Source organism: Hyla sarda, unplaced genomic scaffold, assembly GCF_029499605.1.
Source record: "Hyla sarda isolate aHylSar1 unplaced genomic scaffold, aHylSar1.hap1 scaffold_265, whole genome shotgun sequence".
Classification (NCBI taxonomy): Eukaryota; Metazoa; Chordata; class Amphibia; order Anura; family Hylidae; genus Hyla; species Hyla sarda.
This window is the reverse complement of record NW_026609342.1, coordinates 38,880-56,839: the sequence shown is the minus strand read 5'-3', so window position 1 is coordinate 56,839 and position 17,960 is coordinate 38,880. Positions and strand designations below refer to the sequence as shown.

General features: G+C 46.2%; 5 non-coding genes and 1 pseudogene across 5 annotated transcripts; all 6 read right to left on the bottom strand.

Moving 5' to 3' along the window:
- Positions 1 to 4,906: 4,906 nt before the first annotated feature.
- On the bottom strand, positions 4,907 to 5,124 carry LOC130324567 (U2 spliceosomal RNA; annotated as a pseudogene).
- A 1,937-nt stretch (positions 5,125 to 7,061) lies between these two features.
- On the bottom strand, positions 7,062 to 7,252 carry LOC130324572 (U2 spliceosomal RNA). The gene has a single exon (XR_008869548.1). It is a non-coding gene; the product is annotated as a U2 spliceosomal RNA (small nuclear RNA).
- Positions 7,253 to 9,347: 2,095 nt separating this feature from the next.
- On the bottom strand, positions 9,348 to 9,538 carry LOC130324571 (U2 spliceosomal RNA). The gene has a single exon (XR_008869547.1). It is a non-coding gene; the product is annotated as a U2 spliceosomal RNA (small nuclear RNA).
- A 2,100-nt stretch (positions 9,539 to 11,638) lies between these two features.
- LOC130324570 (U2 spliceosomal RNA) lies at positions 11,639 to 11,829 on the bottom strand. The gene has a single exon (XR_008869546.1). It is a non-coding gene; the product is annotated as a U2 spliceosomal RNA (small nuclear RNA).
- Positions 11,830 to 13,918: 2,089 nt separating this feature from the next.
- LOC130324527 (U2 spliceosomal RNA) lies at positions 13,919 to 14,108 on the bottom strand. The gene has a single exon (XR_008869518.1). It is a non-coding gene; the product is annotated as a U2 spliceosomal RNA (small nuclear RNA).
- A 2,094-nt stretch (positions 14,109 to 16,202) lies between these two features.
- On the bottom strand, positions 16,203 to 16,393 carry LOC130324566 (U2 spliceosomal RNA). Its single transcript, XR_008869545.1, has one exon. It is a non-coding gene; the product is annotated as a U2 spliceosomal RNA (small nuclear RNA).
- Between the last annotated feature and the right edge of the window lie 1,567 nt (positions 16,394 to 17,960).

Here is a 17,960-nt window from a genome sequence, read left to right as displayed (position 1 = left end):
CAAAATATGTGCAGCACCGTTTCGTCCACTCCGCAGCCATCTCTCGGGCACTTGGCTCTCGCCACCAGTCCTCGCCTGTGCTGGAACTCACGAGTAGGGAGGCACTGGTGGACGATTGCCCAGGCAAGATCCCTGTGTACATTCGCCAGAAACTTCCCGTACACGTTCCGCCATACCTTTTTGGATCTTGCCTGTGTGAAATTGGACACTGCCAGGGTAACCTCACTCCGCCTGAGGACCTTTGATACCTTTCTCTGGTCCCCCAGTATGTCAGGCTCCAAATCTTGGAGACCTAGGAGCCTGACTGTCTTTTCCAACACCACATAATGTTTTGGGGGACACAGAAGCACCGGAGCGTTCAGAGGGATGCGCAACCATCTTTTAAAAACCATGCCCGCAGCGTACCTTAAAAAGCAGCTAAAAATGCCATCGGATTTAATAATTTTAAAACAGAAACAGAAATACTTTATGTAAAAGAAAGTAAAAAGGTTAGGAACATCTTTCCCGCCATTATCTTTACTTTTGTACATAAAATCACGCTTTAATTTCTCCATTTTTGAACCCCATAAAAAAGAAAAAACAATTCTAGTTACTTTTTTAATGTATAAAATAGATGGAGGAAATACCATGGCAATGTATAGCATAATAGGGAGTAAAACCATCTTTATTATTAAAATCTTCCCCTCCATGGTAAGGTTTCTAAGATTCCACATTAAAATCTTCTTCTCCATCTTAGCTATAGCTGAATCCCAGTTAGGGCTCCCATCATTGACCTGGTTAAAAACAATACCTAAAACTTTAATTTGATCCTGTTGCATTGTGACTCCTGGGGTGATGGATGAATCCCAGGAGCCAATATAAAAACAGTCACATTTATCTGTGTTTAGCTTAAAACCAGAGACCTCGCAGAAATAGCTGGTGTTCCTCAATGCCCCCCTCATGGATGGAGAGTCCGGGCACAGTATGGTGACATCATCCATGTACCCCAACACCTTTAGATGGGTCCCTCCTCCACCAGGTATCGGTACGCCTCTTACTACCCGGTCTTTTCTGAGGAGGGCCATCAGTGGTTCGATTGCGCAAATAAAAAGGAGTGGGGACAGGGGGCAGCCCTGTTTGACACCTGATAAAAGAGGAACACCGCTGGTTAAAAAGCCATTAACAGAGACTTGACTAAAACAGGATCGGTATAAAAGCATGATTCGGCTTAAAATCGTTTCAGGCACTGCCATCTTTTTAAGAACTAAAAACAGGTATTCATGGGAGACCCTATCAAAGGCTTTTTCAAAGTCTAAGGATAAAATTGCTACAGTTTGATTTCTATCCTTAAAATACCATAAAACATCTCTTAAAATATTTAGGGATTCAGCTATAGACCTTCCAGGTACCCCACAAACCTGATTTGGGTGAATTAATTTATGAATAAAAGGTTTAAAACGGACAGCTAATAACTTGGCTAAAACTTTATAATCAACATTTAAAAGTGTGATGGGGCGCCAATTTTTTAGCATATCCTTTTCACCCTTTTTAAAAAGTAATGATACAATCCCCCTCCTCCAGGAAGGGGGAAGTTCATTAACAATAAAAGTTTCTTTATACAATAAAACCATATCATCCTTTAAAATATCCCAAAAAGCTAAATAAAATTCGATGGGTAAACCATCTTCCCCAGGGGCCTTCCCACTAGAAAAACTTTTAAAAACAAATAAAAGTTCATCTAAGTTAAGATCACGGGATAAAACCTCCTGGTCTAAAACATCTAGCTTAAAATCAAGGGAATTAAGAACATGTTCTAAAAAGGATGGATTAAGATCTTTCTTATTAAAAAGAAGCTGGTAGAAGTTAAAAACTGCATCTAACATGCCTTTTGGAGTGGATTCACCCTCAAGGTTTTGGATGATATCCCTCCTATTCATCACTTTTTTAAAAAAGAAACGGGAACATTTCTCGCCCTCCTCCAGGTGCTGCACATGTGAGTTAAAAATGATTTGTTTCCCTTTCTTTTCTATGGCATGTTTTATTTCAGTTTTAAGGTTTAAAATATCATTTTCTACATCCATACCAGCTTCTTTCAATTTAAAAAGTACATTTAAACGCATGTTAAGAACATAAAACCACTGTTTTTCCATTTTTGCCTTCTTCTTACCTGCTTTGATAAAAAAAAATCTGATTTTAGATTTGGTGCCCTCCCACCAGTGCAGCATAGGCTCGTGGGGTTTTCTTTGTGATTGCCAGCATTGGTAGGTCCGCACAAACTCCTCTTTTATCTCAGGGTCCTCTAGGAGTGTGGTGTTTAATCTCCAGAGGCCCCTTTTTGCTTTTTGCTCCCCCTCTAGCTCCAGGCCCACCAAGAGGAGCTTATGATCAGAGAAGATATTCTGCTCGAGCGTGCATTTCAGGGGTTTAAAAGCTCTAGAGGAAAAAATAAAATCGATTCTGGAGCTCACTCTTCCATTGGACCATGTGGCGCCTGGGTCCTCCGGCAAGAGATCCTTCCAGCAATCTTTCAAATTAAAATCATCAATAAAATTTTTAAGCAGGTAAGAAGTGCGGTCTTTACGATTAATATCCCCACCCTGCCGGTGTTCCCCATCACGTATGCAGTTAAAATCACCTCCCACCAGCAGGGGGGAAGACCCAACACAAAACAGTGGTAAAATTTCAAATAGTTCTGCCCGCTCCTGTTTATCAGGAGGGGCATACACATTTAAAACACGAATTAAAAGTCCATTAAAATATAGATGAATTAAAAGAGCTCTGCCAGGCACAATCTCAGTTACTGTATGAATAGAAAAGGACTGGCCTCGGCAGAGCAGCCCAACACCCACAGAACGACAGTCATTTGCACCGGACCATATGGATGGGCCCAGCTTCCAGTCTTCTTTTAAGTCTTTATAGTCCATTTTACTAGGGATTCCACATTCTTGTAGCAGGCAAAGGTCAAAGTCACATGTCTCTAGATAAGAAAATAAAGCAGCCCTGCGATCAGGGCTCTTTAAGGACCTCACATTGAGTGAGGCAATTTTTACAGGGATAGGCATAGTTTATGGAGAGTCCGTGCTTGGAGAATCAAAGTCAATAATAAGCTGCGTACCGTCATCCCCCGCCTGCGGGGTCATCAGCTCCTTGATGTTCTGAGGGTCGGAGCTTGAGATCGATGATGCCCCGACCCTGAGCTCGCTCTCGTCCGAACTACGGCACGCCGCTTTCCTTTGAATGTCTTCCTCTTCTTCTTCTCTTTGTCTTTTAAATGTCACACTGCTGTCCATATCCTCTGTGTTGCTCTCACTCGATGTAATCTCTGGCCCCCGGCTGATGGATCTGCGTCTTCTTTCATCATTTGACGACTGGAACTGCTGCACAGGGGCCTGTGAGGCCTCTTTTCCGGAACCTTTGCCGCTACCTTGGGAAGTTTTCATCGCTTGTTCCCCAGCAAGCGTTGCTGAGGACTGTTGCTCCAACTTCCCCATCGATCGACGATGGCCAGTTTTACCCACCGGGTCCACTGCTGGCGGGGCAGCAAACCCTGGTTTGGCGCCACTTGTCTTCTTGGCCCTGTCCTGTATAGGCGGAGTAACAGGACCGGGCTCAGACCTGGCCACCTGGCTCCCCTTCCGGCGGGCTTTCACCGGGGCCTCTTCGTCCGGAGCAGGGCGACCCTGGGCCAAGCCAGTACCTGGCTTATGCTGCAATTTTGGGTCCACTTTTGCCCCCACCGAGGCCCGTCGGCTGCCACCCGCCACAGGTGAGCCCCCTTCAGAAGTTTCGGCGGGCTCTTGAGCCAGGTAGGAAGTCGATCGACGTCTTTCAATTTCCCGGGCAGTAAACTCGATCACCCGCCCGGGCTTCGTGGAATCCCCATGGCCTCCCCCTAGCACTACCACCGGTGGGCCCCCCGATGGAGCACCAGAGGTCTTGGGCCTGGACCCATCAGTACCTGCCATCTGGGGTTTGGGCATCTTAAAAAAGGACGTCTTTTGTCCTGTCCCCTCTTTGGGTGGGCCCAGCCTTGACCCACCCATCGTAGTTTTTGCTTTATGGGGACAGGAATTAAAATCGTGATTTTCCTCTCCGCAGAGGTTGCACCTTATCGTATGGCTACATCTTGAGGCTATGTGACCTTCTTGGCCACACCTATTGCAGCGAATCACACGCTCCGCGCCGCAGGTCTCCTGGGTGTGGCCAAACCTCAAGCAATTTCGGCAATACATAGGCATTTGAGGATAGAACAGGAAGCCCCGAACTCTCCCGATGGCAAAATTTGGGGGCGGATGGCAAAGACCCCCAATACCACCGGGATCCTTACGGAGCTTGACCCAGAACTTCCTCTTGCCGTTCCAGAACCGCACGGAGTTCAAGATTTTGTTTGCGAATCGCACCTCTTCGCAGTATCGCCGAAGAAAAGTGGCTATATCCTCCGTGGTCACATGAGGGCTGTGCATAGCCACCACCAACGGTATATGTTCCTCACCATAGAGGAACTGGAACGAAAGACCGTCGAGTCGATCGTCCCTCTGGTCCGCACCAGACAAGGTTGCATAGATGTTATCGCAACACGCCGTGGCCGTGAAGGTGACGGTATACAGGCCACGGCTTTCCTGGTCATTTAGACACAGGATGTCCTCCCTATTGAGGCGGAAGTAGTCAAGAAGAATCACCTCCGCAATGAAGCGGAGGTTCTTCAACTGACGATGGCTCTCCGACACCTCTATGCGGATGGTATTTCGCATCGACATTTCCCCAGAGGGGAAAGCCCAGGAGAACGGCATCTTCCACACCCAGGGACTAAGCCCCTTCCCCAATAGCAGCAGGGGCTCGGAATCCCGCTATAAAAGCGGAACCCTTACCCAAGGCAGAGGTCGGGGGTACCCTAGGTGCTTCCGAAGCTACAGGTAACGCTCAACGTACCGAAAATGCCTTCTGAGACACAAGGTCCCAGAGACAGGGGGATCGCAACCCGTTGTCCGTGGACTAAGCCCGCTCCCCAATAGCAGCAAGGGGGTGAAGTCCCTCCGTAAGGAGAGACAATCCCCCAAGGCCGAGAAGCGGGGTACCACAGACACCTTCCGACCAGACCAAATGCAGATACTACACTTGATCTTAGCCAAAAGGCCGAGAAGCGATAACCGTGAAAGGGGCGGGCCCAACAAGGTGCCCTTCATGGGCACTATCACTGCTTGCTGTCAGGGAGGCTGCCAGACAATTTTCCATACACACTCTGGGCTGGGGGGCAGTCAACCACCAGTACACACAGCAGAACCTAAACCCATACCATTATTGCTAAGCAGCAAGACAGGGGCCCATTGCACTCCCACGGGGCCTTTTTAAATGCAATCCATAACCCGGATTTGCCAGGAACCCTTCTTACTCCTCCTACTTGCATGTGACACTGGGCTTAGGATCTGCATAGGAAACACACACACAAGCACACACCTACCTTTGTTGCCTGCAGATGCCTCCTTGGCTGTCCCCAAACGGTATCAAACCAACACCCACGGGAAGCTGTAAGCATAGAGGACATGCCTGCACCCCATTGGACTTACCTGTGTGGGTTAAACCCGGGTTATTTGACAACCTATGGCGGTGATGGTTCTGCTCAGGCAGAGCAGTGCTGATGCTCCTCATAAAGCTGTCGCTGCTGTGAAGGTTCTAGGTGACATCACAAATCCCTACAGCTCCATAGTCACATACACAGCAAAGGAGAGATGTTGTTTACACCTAGTGATGTCAGTGGTATTGAGTGACATCACAGCACAGTGCTAAGGCTCCTGGGCCTGGACACAGCAGCGGCTGCAATATCTCAACGGAGAATACGTTTATATATATGTGTGTGTGTGCGCGTATATATATATATATATATATATATATATATATATATATATATATATTTCTCCGCCGAAATCACTTTTAAACCCATTTCCACCTTTTTTTCCCTTCTCTTCCTCTTACTTTTTTTTCACGTTTTTTTACGTTTTTCTCCTTTTCGCCTCTTTTCTGGGCGTATTATTCTTCTTTTTCTTCTTTTTTTTCGTCTAATGCATACCCCATCAGTGCAGCAATGCTTATTCAATACCGCCAGCAGATGGAGACACTGGGGGATAATTTTCTAAGGATTTATACTGATTTTTCCTGTCTGAATTTGTCGCACAGAAAGTTGCAGGCCAAATATGTGTGACATTTCTGCGACTTTAGCTTCTAGAGCATTTTTACAACATTATACATAGGTGCTGAATACATAAAAAGCGACTGTTCAGCGACAGACAAGTCGCATCGGCTGAAAGTAGGCCAGAATGTCAGTCCATGTTGGAGCAGGTTTAGATACAGTCTAAAGTATAGATCTCAAAGTCTGTGCACAGAATTTAGCAAGGGCCTCGCACCTTCTGATGCATCAGGTAGGTGCACAATAGCATAGCCTAACCCTCTGTACTTTGGTCTATATTGATGCGGGACATAGACAGCCAGCTGATGACCAATCCATTAGTGCAATGGATGGCTGGAAGCATTTGTCTTTGCCTTTGCAATACCACAGAAGCAATGCATGGTCAATGTACAGCAATGACACACCTGTGTGAACAGCCAGGAGACCCCCCCCCCCCCCATGTTATGTTACATAGTTACATAGTTAGTACGGTCGAAAAAAGACATATGTCCATCAAGTTCAACCAGGGAATTAAGGGGTAGGGGTGTGGCGCGATATTGGGGAAGGGATGAGATTTTATATTTCTTCATAAGCATTAATCTTATTTTGTCAATTAGGAACATTCAGCACCCACCCGCTATCAAGGCAGCTGCCTATCATGTCATGCCCTACCTGCACAGGTGTGCTGGCTACTCAAATGATCCAATTAAGGAGGCCATTTAGTCAGCAGCAGCAGAAGTCCTGTGCCTGGATGCTCCAACAGCGGCCAGACACAAGCAGAAGCAGAAGCAGCAGAAGCAGCAGCAGCACCACCTTTTGTTTTTTGGCTGCAGCAGCAGCAAGGCCCACAGGGCTGGCTAGCTGGCTAGCCAGCAAGCAGGTAGCAATGAAAGTAGGAATCTTTCTTTTTAACCCTGTAAGGGGGTGGTGCACTGTACCCGAAGATACTGCCATATCGGGTCAATGCATAGGGCGACGGAAGCAAGCTTCGAAATCGGCCCCCGTTCTCAAAAATCCATTTAATATATGGTCCCCAGATAGGGGACGTATCAGATATTAAACTGATAAGAACAGATACTACACTTGATCTTAGCCAAAAGGCCGAGAAGCGATAACCGTGAAAGGGGCGGGCCCAACAAGGTGCCCTTCATGGGCACTATCACTGCTTGCTGTCAGGGAGGCTGCCAGACAATTTTCCATGCACACTCTGGGCTGGGGGGCAGTCAACCACCAGTACACACAGCAGAACCTAAACCCATACCATTATTGCTAAGCAGCAAGACAGGGGCCCATTGCACTCCCACGGGGCCTTTTTAAATGCAATCCATAACCCGGATTTGCCAGGAACCCTTCTTACTCCTCCTACTTGCATGTGACACTGGGCTTAGGATCTGCATAGGAAACACACACACAAGCACACACCTACCTTTGTTGCCTGCAGATGCCTCCTTGGCTGTCCCCAAACGGTATCAAACCAACACCCACGGGAAGCTGTAAGCATAGAGGACATGCCTGCACCCCATTGGACTTACCTGTGTGGGTTAAACCCGGGTTATTTGACAACCTATGGCGGTGATGGTTCTGCTCAGGCAGAGCAGTGCTGATGCTCCTCATAAAGCTGTCGCTGCTGTGAAGGTTCTAGGTGACATCACAAATCCCTATGGTTACATACACAACAAAGCTGGGTTGTTGTTGTTTACACTCTGCAAGGCCTGTGGAAGTGAGTGACATCATAGCACTGTAGTTCTGAGGGTTCTAGATGGATGCAACAATCTCCTGTTGCTTCTATGAAGGCCATAATAGACGACATCACCAAACAGCTCCATAGTCACATACACAGCAAAGGAGAGATGTTGTTTACACCTAGTGATGTCAGTGGTATTGAGTGACATCACAGCACAGTGCTAAGGCTCCTGGGCCTGGACACAGCAGCGGCTGCAATATCTCAACGGAGAATACGTTTATATATATGTGTGTGTGTGCGCGTATATATATATATATATATATATATATATATATATATATATATATATTTCTCCGCCGAAATCACTTTTAAACCCATTTCCACCTTTTTTTCCCTTCTCTTCCTCTTACTTTTTTTTCACGTTTTTTTACGTTTTTCTCCTTTTTGCCTCTTTTCTGGGCGTATTATTCTTCTTTTTCTTCTTTTTTTTCGTCTAATGCATACCCCATCAGTGCAGCAATGCTTATTCAATACCGCCAGCAGATGGAGACACTGGGGGATAATTTTCTAAGGATTTATACTGATTTTTCCTGTCTGAATTTGTCGCACAGAAAGTTGCAGGCCAAATATGTGTGACATTTCTGCGACTTTAGCTTCTAGAGCATTTTTACAACATTATACATAGGTGCTGAATACATAAAAAGCGACTGTTCAGCGACAGACAAGTCGCATCGGCTGAAAGTAGGCCAGAATGTCAGTCCATGTTGGAGCAGGTTTAGATACAGTCTAAAGTATAGATCTCAAAGTCTGTGCACAGAATTTAGCAAGGGCCTCGCACCTTCTGATGCATCAGGTAGGTGCACAATAGCATAGCCTAACCCTCTGTACTTTGGTCTATATTGATGCGGGACATAGACAGCCAGCTGATGACCAATCCATTAGTGCAATGGATGGCTGGAAGCATTTGTCTTTGCCTTTGCAATACCACAGAAGCAATGCATGGTCAATGTACAGCAATGACACACCTGTGTGAACAGCCAGGAGACCCCCCCCCCCCCCCCATGTTATGTTACATAGTTACATAGTTAGTACGGTCGAAAAAAGACATATGTCCATCAAGTTCAACCAGGGAATTAAGGGGTAGGGGTGTGGCGCGATATTGGGGAAGGGATGAGATTTTATATTTCTTCATAAGCATTAATCTTATTTTGTCAATTAGGAACATTCAGCACCCACCCGCTATCAAGGCAGCTGCCTATCATGTCATGCCCTACCTGCACAGGTGTGCTGGCTACTCAAATGATCCAATTAAGGAGGCCATTTAGTCAGCAGCAGCAGAAGTCCTGTGCCTGGACGCTCCAACAGCGGCCAGACACAAGCAGAAGCAGAAGCAGCAGAAGCAGCAGCAGCACCACCTTTTGTTTTTTGGCTGCAGCAGCAGCAAGGCCCACAGGGCTGGCTAGCTGGCTAGCCAGCAAGCAGGTAGCAATGAAAGTAGGAATCTTTCTTTTTAACCCTGTAAGGGGGTGGTGCACTGTACCCGAAGATACTGCCATATCGGGTCAATGCATAGGGCGACGGAAGCAAGCTTCGAAATCGGCCCCCGTTCTCAAAAATCCATTTAATATATGGTCCCCAGATAGGGGACGTATCAGATATTAAACTGATAAGAACAGATACTACACTTGATCTTAGCCAAAAGGCCGAGAAGCGATAACCGTGAAAGGGGCGGGCCCAACAAGGTGCCCTTCATGGGCACTATCACTGCTTGCTGTCAGGGAGGCTGCCAGACAATTTTCCATGCACACTCTGGGCTGGGGGGCAGTCAACCACCAGTACACACAGCAGAACCTAAACCCATACCATTATTGCTAAGCAGCAAGACAGGGGCCCATTGCACTCCCACGGGGCCTTTTTAAATGCAATCCATAACCCGGATTTGCCAGGAACCCTTCTTACTCCTCCTACTTGCATGTGACACTGGGCTTAGGATCTGCATAGGAAACACACACACAAGCACACACCTACCTTTGTTGCCTGCAGATGCCTCCTTGGCTGTCCCCAAACGGTATCAAACCAACACCCACGGGAAGCTGTAAGCATAGAGGACATGCCTGCACCCCATTGGACTTACCTGTGTGGGTTAAACCCGGGTTATTTGACAACCTATGGCGGTGATGGTTCTGCTCAGGCAGAGCAGTGCTGATGCTCCTCATAAAGCTGTCGCTGCTGTGAAGGTTCTAGGTGACATCACAAATCCCTATGGTTACATACACAACAAAGCTGGGTTGTTGTTGTTTACACTCTGCAAGGCCTGTGGAAGTGAGTGACATCATAGCACTGTAGTTCTGAGGGTTCTAGATGGATGCAACAATCTCCTGTTGCTTCTATGAAGGCCATAATAGACGACATCACCAAACAGCTCCATAGTCACATACACAGCAAAGGAGAGATGTTGTTTACACCTAGTGATGTCAGTGGTATTGAGTGACATCACAGCACAGTGCTAAGGCTCCTGGGCCTGGACACAGCAGCGGCTGCAATATCTCAACGGAGAATACGTTTATATATATGTGTGTGTGTGCGCGTATATATATATATATATATATATATATATATATATATATATATATATATATATATATATTTCTCCGCCGAAATCACTTTTAAACCCATTTCCACCTTTTTTTCCCTTCTCTTCCTCTTACTTTTTTTTCACGTTTTTTTACGTTTTTCTCCTTTTCGCCTCTTTTCTGGGCGTATTATTCTTCTTTTTCTTCTTTTTTTTCGTCTAATGCATACCCCATCAGTGCAGCAATGCTTATTCAATACCGCCAGCAGATGGAGACACTGGGGGATAATTTTCTAAGGATTTATACTGATTTTTCCTGTCTGAATTTGTCGCACAGAAAGTTGCAGGCCAAATATGTGTGACATTTCTGCGACTTTAGCTTCTAGAGCATTTTTACAACATTATACATAGGTGCTGAATACATAAAAAGCGACTGTTCAGCGACAGACAAGTCGCATCGGCTGAAAGTAGGCCAGAATGTCAGTCCATGTTGGAGCAGGTTTAGATACAGTCTAAAGTATAGATCTCAAAGTCTGTGCACAGAATTTAGCAAGGGCCTCGCACCTTCTGATGCATCAGGTAGGTGCACAATAGCATAGCCTAACCCTCTGTACTTTGGTCTATATTGATGCGGGACATAGACAGCCAGCTGATGACCAATCCATTAGTGCAATGGATGGCTGGAAGCATTTGTCTTTGCCTTTGCAATACCACAGAAGCAATGCATGGTCAATGTACAGCAATGACACACCTGTGTGAACAGCCAGGAGACCCCCCCCCCCCCCCATGTTATGTTACATAGTTACATAGTTAGTACGGTCGAAAAAAGACATATGTCCATCAAGTTCAACCAGGGAATTAAGGGGTAGGGGTGTGGCGCGATATTGGGGAAGGGATGAGATTTTATATTTCTTCATAAGCATTAATCTTATTTTGTCAATTAGGAACATTCAGCACCCACCCGCTATCAAGGCAGCTGCCTATCATGTCATGCCCTACCTGCACAGGTGTGCTGGCTACTCAAATGATCCAATTAAGGAGGCCATTTAGTCAGCAGCAGCAGAAGTCCTGTGCCTGGACGCTCCAACAGCGGCCAGACACAAGCAGAAGCAGAAGCAGCAGCAGCACCACCTTTTGTTTTTTGGCTGCAGCAGCAGCAGCAAGGCCCACAGGGCTGGCTAGCTGGCTAGCCAGCAAGCAGGTAGCAATGAAAGTAGGAATCTTTCTTTTTAACCCTGTAAGGGGGTGGTGCACTGTACCCGAAGATACTGCCATATCGGGTCAATGCATAGGGCGACGGAAGCAAGCTTCGAAATCGGCCCCCGTTCTCAAAAATCCATTTAATATATGGTCCCCAGATAGGGGACGTATCAGATATTAAACTGATAAGAACAGATACTACACTTGATCTTAGCCAAAAGGCCGAGAAGCGATAACCGTGAAAGGGGCGGGCCCAACAAGGTGCCCTTCATGGGCACTATCACTGCTTGCTGTCAGGGAGGCTGCCAGACAATTTTCCATGCACACTCTGGGCTGGGGGGCAGTCAACCACCAGTACACACAGCAGAACCTAAACCCATACCATTATTGCTAAGCAGCAAGACAGGGGCCCATTGCACTCCCACGGGGCCTTTTTAAATGCAATCCATAACCCGGATTTGCCAGGAACCCTTCTTACTCCTCCTACTTGCATGTGACACTGGGCTTAGGATCTGCATAGGAAACACACACACAAGCACACACCTACCTTTGTTTCCTGCAGATGCCTCCTTGGCTGTCCCCAAACGGTATCAAACCAACACCCACAGGAAGCTGTAAGCATAGAGGACATGCCTGCACCCCATTGGACTTACCTGTGTGGGTTAAACCCGGGTTATTTGACAACCTATGGCGGTGATGGTTCTGCTCAGGCAGAGCAGTGCTGATGCTCCTCATAAAGCTGTCGCTGCTGTGAAGGTTCTAGGTGACATCACAAATCCTTATGGTTACATACACAACAAAGCTGGGTTGTTGTTGTTTACACTCTGCAAGGCCTGTGGAAGTGAGTGACATCATAGCACTGTAGTTCTGAGGGTTCTAGATGGATGCAACAATCTCCTGTTGCTTCTATGAAGGCCATAATAGACGACATCACCAAACAGCTCCATAGTCACATACACAGCAAAGGAGAGATGTTGTTTACACCTAGTGATGTCAGTGGTATTGAGTGACATCACAGCACAGTGCTAAGGCTCCTGGGCCTGGACACAGCAGCGGCTGCAATATCTCAACGGAGAATACGTTTATATATATGTGTGTGTGTGCGCGTATATATATATATATATATATATATATATATATATATATATATTTCTCCGCCGAAATCACTTTTAAACCCATTTCCACCTTTTTTTCCCTTCTCTTCCTCTTACTTTTTTTTCACGTTTTTTTACGTTTTTCTCCTTTTCGCCTCTTTTCTGGGCGTATTATTCTTCTTTTTCTTCTTTTTTTTCGTCTAATGCATACCCCATCAGTGCAGCAATGCTTATTCAATACCGCCAGCAGATGGAGACACTGGGGGATAATTTTCTAAGGATTTATACTGATTTTTCCTGTCTGAATTTGTCGCACAGAAAGTTGCAGGCCAAATATGTGTGACATTTCTGCGACTTTAGCTTCTAGAGCATTTTTACAACATTATACATAGGTGCTGAATACATAAAAAGCGACTGTTCAGCGACAGACAAGTCGCATCGGCTGAAAGTAGGCCAGAATGTCAGTCCATGTTGGAGCAGGTTTAGATACAGTCTAAAGTATAGATCTCAAAGTCTGTGCACAGAATTTAGCAAGGGCCTCGCACCTTCTGATGCATCAGGTAGGTGCACAATAGCATAGCCTAACCCTCTGTACTTTGGTCTATATTGATGCGGGACATAGACAGCCAGCTGATGACCAATCCATTAGTGCAATGGATGGCTGGAAGCATTTGTCTTTGCCTTTGCAATACCACAGAAGCAATGCATGGTCAATGTACAGCAATGACACACCTGTGTGAACAGCCAGGAGACCCCCCCCCCCCCCATGTTATGTTACATAGTTACATAGTTAGTACGGTCGAAAAAAGACATATGTCCATCAAGTTCAACCAGGGAATTAAGGGGTAGGGGTGTGGCGCGATATTGGGGAAGGGATGAGATTTTATATTTCTTCATAAGCATTAATCTTATTTTGTCAATTAGGAACATTCAGCACCCACCCGCTATCAAGGCAGCTGCCTATCATGTCATGCCCTACCTGCACAGGTGTGCTGGCTACTCAAATGATCCAATTAAGGAGGCCATTTAGTCAGCAGCAGCAGAAGTCCTGTGCCTGGACGCTCCAACAGCTGCCAGACACAAGCAGAAGCAGAAGCAGCAGAAGCAGCAGCAGCATCACCTTTTGTTTTTTGGCTGCAGCAGCAGCAAGGCCCACAGGGCTGGCTAGCTGGCTAGCCAGCAAGCAGGTAGCAATGAAAGTAGGAATCTTTCTTTTTAACCCTGTAAGGGGGTGGTGCACTGTACCCGAAGATACTGCCATATCGGGTCAATGCATAGGGCGACGGAAGCAAGCTTCGAAATCGGCCCCGTTCTCAAAAATCCATTTAATATATGGTCCCCAGATAGGGGACGTATCAGATATTAAACTGATAAGAACAGATACTACACTTGATCTTAGCCAAAAGGCCGAGAAGCGATAACCGTGAAAGGGGCGGGCCCAACAAGGTGCCCTTCATGGGCACTATCACTGCTTGCTGTCAGGGAGGCTGCCAGACAATTTTCCATGCACACTCTGGGCTGGGGGGCAGTCAACCACCAGTACACACAGCAGAACCTAAACCCATACCATTATTGCTAAGCAGCAAGACAGGGGCCCATTGCACTCCCACGGGGCCTTTTTAAATGCAATCCATAACCCGGATTTGCCAGGAACCCTTCTTACTCCTCCTACTTGCATGTGACACTGGGCTTAGGATCTGCATAGGAAACACACACACAAGCACACACCTACCTTTGTTGCCTGCAGATGCCTCCTTGGCTGTCCCCAAACGGTATCAAACCAACACCCACGGGAAGCTGTAAGCATAGAGGACATGCCTGCACCCCATTGGACTTACCTGTGTGGGTTAAACCCGGGTTATTTGACAACCTATGGCGGTGATGGTTCTGCTCAGGCAGAGCAGTGCTGATGCTCCTCATAAAGCTGTCGCTGCTGTGAAGGTTCTAGGTGACATCACAAATCCCTATGGTTACATACACAACAAAGCTGGGTTGTTGTTGTTTACACTCTGCAAGGCCTGTGGAAGTGAGTGACATCATAGCACTGTAGTTCTGAGGGTTCTAGATGGATGCAACAATCTCCTGTTGCTTCTATGAAGGCCATAATAGACGACATCACCAAACAGCTCCATAGTCACATACACAGCAAAGGAGAGATGTTGTTTACACCTAGTGATGTCAGTGGTATTGAGTGACATCACAGCACAGTGCTAAGGCTCCTGGGCCTGGACACAGCAGCGGCTGCAATATCTCAACGGAGAATACGTTTATATATGTGTGTGTGTGCGCGTATATATATATATATATATATATATATATATATATATATATATATATATATATATATTTCTCCGCCGAAATCACTTTTAAACCCATTTCCACCTTTTTTTCCCTTCTCTTCCTCTTACTTTTTTTTCACGTTTTTTTACGTTTTTCTCCTTTTCGCCTCTTTTCTGGGCGTATTATTCTTCTTTTTCTTCTTTTTTTTCGTCTAATGCATACCCCATCAGTGCAGCAATGCTTATTCAATACCGCCAGCAGATGGAGACACTGGGGGATAATCTTCTAAGGATTTATACTGATTTTTCCTGTCTGAATTTGTCGCACAGAAAGTTGCAGGCCAAATATGTGTGACATTTCTGCGACTTTAGCTTCTAGAGCATTTTTACAACATTATACATAGGTGCTGAATACATAAAAAGCGACTGTTCAGCGACAGACAAGTCGCATCGGCTGAAAGTAGGCCAGAATGTCAGTCCATGTTGGAGCAGGTTTAGATACAGTCTAAAGTATAGATCTCAAAGTCTGTGCACAGAATTTAGCAAGGGCCTCGCACCTTCTGATGCATCAGGTAGGTGCACAATAGCATAGCCTAACCCTCTGTACTTTGGTCTATATTGATGCGGGACATAGACAGCCAGCTGATGACCAATCCATTAGTGCAATGGATGGCTGGAAGCATTTGTCTTTGCCTTTGCAATACCACAGAAGCAATGCATGGTCAATGTACAGCAATGACACACCTGTGTGAACAGCCAGGAGACCCCCCCCCCCCCCCATGTTATGTTACATAGTTACATAGTTAGTACGGTCGAAAAAAGACATATGTCCATCAAGTTCAACCAGGGAATTAAGGGGTAGGGGTGTGGCGCGATATTGGGGAAGGGATGAGATTTTATATTTCTTCATAAGCATTAATCTTATTTTGTCAATTAGGAACATTCAGCACCCACCCGCTATCAAGGCAGCTGCCTATCATGTCATGCCCTACCTGCACAGGTGTGCTGGCTACTCAAATGATCCAATTAAGGAGGCCATTTAGTCAGCAGCAGCAGAAGTCCTGTGCCTGGACGCTCCAACAGCGGCCAGACACAAGCAGAAGCAGAAGCAGCAGAAGCAGCAGCAGCACCACCTTTTGTTTTTTGGCTGCAGCAGCAGCAAGGCCCACAGGGCTGGCTAGCTAGCAAGCAGGTAGCAATGAAAGTAGGAATCTTTCTTTTTAACCCTGTAAGGGGGTGGTGCACTGTACCCGAAGATACTGCCATATCGGGTCAATGCATAGGGCGACGGAAGCAAGCTTCGAAATCGGCCCCCGTTCTCAAAAATCCATTTAATATATGGTCCCCAGATAGGGGACGTATCAGATATTAAACTGATAAGAACAGATACTACACTTGATCTTAGCCAAAAGGCCGAGAAGCGATAACCGTGAAAGGGGCGGGCCCAACAAGGTGCCCTTCATGGGCACTATCACTGCTTGCTGTCAGGGAGGCTGCCAGACAATTTTCCATGCACACTCTGGGCTGGGGGGCAGTCAACCACCAGTACACACAGCAGAACCTAAACCCATACCATTATTGCTAAGCAGCAAGACAGGGGCCCATTGCACTCCCACGGGGCCTTTTTAAATGCAATCCATAACCCGGATTTGCCAGGAACCCTTCTTACTCCTCCTACTTGCATGTGACACTGGGCTTAGGATCTGCATAGGAAACACACACACAAGCACACACCTACCTTTGTTGCCTGCAGATGCCTCCTTGGCTGTCCCCAAACGGTATCAAACCAACACCCACGGGAAGCTGTAAGCATAGAGGACATGCCTGCACCCCATTGGACTTACCTGTGTGGGTTAAACCCGGGTTATTTGACAACCTATGGCGGTGATGGTTCTGCTCAGGCAGAGCAGTGCTGATGCTCCTCATAAAGCTGTCGCTGCTGTGAAGGTTCTAGGTGACATCACAAATCCCTATGGTTACATACACAACAAAGCTGGGTTGTTGTTGTTTACACTCTGCAAGGCCTGTGGAAGTGAGTGACATCATAGCACTGTAGTTCTGAGGGTTCTAGATGGATGCAACAATCTCCTGTTGCTTCTATGAAGGCCATAATAGACGACATCACCAAACAGCTCCATAGTCACATACACAGCAAAGGAGAGATGTTGTTTACACCTAGTGATGTCAGTGGTATTGAGTGACATCACAGCACAGTGCTAAGGCTCCTGGGCCTGGACACAGCAGCGGCTGCAATATCTCAACGGAGAATACGTTTATATATATGTGTGTGTGTGCGCGTATATATATATATATATATATATATATATATATATATATATATATATTTCTCCGCCGAAATCACTTTTAAACCCATTTCCACCTTTTTTTCCCTTCTCTTCCTCTTACTTTTTTTTCAAGTTTTTTTACGTTTTTCTCCTTTTCGCCTCTTTTCTGGGCGTATTATTCTTCTTTTTCTTCTTTTTTTTCGTCTAATGCATACCCCATCAGTGCAGCAATGCTTATTCAATACCGCCAGCAGATGGAGACACTGGGGGATAATTTTCTAAGGATTTATACTGATTTTTCCTGTCTGAATTTGTCGCACAGAAAGTTGCAGGCCAAATATGTGTGACATTTCTGCGACTTTAGCTTCTAGAGCATTTTTACAACATTATACATAGGTGCTGAATACATAAAAAGCGACTGTTCAGCGACAGACAAGTCACATCGGCTGAAAGTAGGCCAGAATGTCAGTCCATGTTGGAGCAGGTTTAGATACAGTCTAAAGTATAGATCTCAAAGTCTGTGCACAGAATTTAGCAAGGGCCTCGCACCTTCTGATGCATCAGGTAGGTGCACAATAGCATAGCCTAACCCTCTGTACTTTGGTCTATATTGATGCGGGACATAGACAGCCAGCTGATGACCAATCCATTAGTGCAATGGATGGCTGGAAGCATTTGTCTTTGCCTTTGCAATACCACAGAAGCAA